Genomic DNA, 2,108 nt, shown 5'->3' on the forward strand with positions numbered 1-2,108 from the left:
ACTAGGTAATCCCTGGTGCATTTCCATGATATGGATGACCAGTCTTTCCTAAATATGAGATCTTTAAGGAATATACGTGGGGCATTCTGGACCCATAGGCCTTTGGGGGCCGAGTTTGCACCTGGGTATTCCTTCATGATAATACCATGTATTGCTGTTCTAACCAGTTCCTTCTTGGTTTCAGCTCTTCATCCCATTCATTGGTCTGTACCAGAGTTTGTGCTAAGTCTTTGTCCTGCAACACTGATGATTCTGAAAGTATTGCGTTAACTTCTTCTTCTTCTGTGTAGCTTAGGCCTTGATTCTCTGCCATGTTTTCCCTGTATTTTTACGCTTGCTTAGAGTATTAATTCCCACATCCTTGTTTTAAGGGAGTGGGAGGGTAGCAGTGAAGTCCTGCTAGGAAAAAAAAAAGGTTTCCCACAGCTGCGGGCTGCTTATAGATTCAAAGATCAATGGGGGGCAGGGGGGCAAGAAGAATTGTAGTTCATTCAGCTTCCTTAGGCTAGAGCAAAAACTCAAGTTGGGGGGGAATGAAGCACTTGTCCTGTGTTCCCAGGGTCTATGATAACGTGCGGGGATTCATGATAGTAAAAAACCCTCATATGCAAACTCTAGCGTAAGGCGGTATATCTTGGTTCTCCGCTGTTCAGTGCCGCAACAGCATTATCATTGGATTGACAGTAGTGGCCAGTGACGTTCAACCCATCACACAACAATGCTGTTAAGCAGCGTTGTGATTGGCTGGGATGCTTCCATTCCAGAGAAGAGAAGGGGGCATTGGCGTTTGCAGGTAATACATTTTTTTCCCTATCCTCTCACACTCCGCTGGCACCGTCCCTTACCAGCTGCCACTGGCCATTAGCCAAGCTAACTTTGGAAGGACAGCTGTGAAAGAGCCAACCTGGGTGGGAACACTAATCAGTGCCACAAGATGTCTGCTGAAACTGAGAAGTCGCATATCAGCTACAGCTAGCGGAACGCCTTAGCCTTCCAGCAGATCTGGCCAAGACCTGTCAGTGAGGAATGGTGAGGTGAGCGAGGTGACGCCGTCTTGATGCCAGGGTCTGTTTTCCAACTGTCCTTCCCCGTGTGTGCTGCTGTGGCTTCCATTTAATAGAGGAGCGCAAGTATACAACATAGTGGTTCATAAACTCACTGCTTATGGGGAGGGGCGGCTGTGAGCAGCAGTGACATCCGACCATGTATGACTACAAGCCAAAAGACCCGTGTGAAGCTGCCACAGAAGGTGAACAGGAGTGGGACTGCACTGTCTTCCTGGGCGGATTGGGACACAAGAAAGGCCCAGGCACAAAAATAAAAGCGGCCTCCATTAGTGAATTAGAAAGCTATAAAATGGGCACATGTTTGCAAATAGGGGCAGTTTTGAACTTGTAAAGACCTGCTGTAAAAGTGTTTTGCACGGTATGGAAGACTGCATGGGTTTGAGTTTGCTGCAGGCATTGTTTGTATTAATATCAGGTGAGTCAACAGTAAAAATCTGCCCAGCAGACCATAAAACGGGTGCAACAGTAGCCAAAACAAGCTTATGAAAGAGCTATTGGCATTATCAGTGTTTTAGCCATATAATACACCTGCGTGGTTGCTGTTTAGCATTACTAAAAGTAATGTAGAAGAGAGTCGAGTAGAGTGTCATAGAATGGACTGGAGTGTCGTAGGGTGGAGTGGCACTGAATGGAGTAAAGTGGCGTAGAATGAAGGGTCAGAGTGTGGGATGTAGAATGAACTAGTGTTGTAGAGTCAAATGTCATGAAGTGGCATAGGGTATCCAAATAGAGTGCCATAGAATAGAGTTAAGCGGCGCAGAGTTGAGTAAAGTGGTGAAGAGTTTCATAAAGAGGAGTAGTGTAGTGTCCTAGTATGTCGTGGAGTAGAGTGAAGTAGAGGTGAGTGCAATAGAGTGGTGTGGCGTTTAATGGAGTAGTGTCTTACAGTGGTGTGGAGTTTTATTTATTTCTTTATTTCGGCCAATTTTGGCCATAAAAGACACATATACACGTTAAAATGCAGAGGATCATAGCAACATACATACAACAACATTTTCAGTCAGTAAGTTTAAAATATGGTTTAAAATAGTTTTTACCACC

Source organism: Lissotriton vulgaris, chromosome 5, assembly GCF_964263255.1.
Source record: "Lissotriton vulgaris chromosome 5, aLisVul1.2, whole genome shotgun sequence".
NCBI classification, from domain to species: Eukaryota; Metazoa; Chordata; class Amphibia; order Caudata; family Salamandridae; genus Lissotriton; species Lissotriton vulgaris.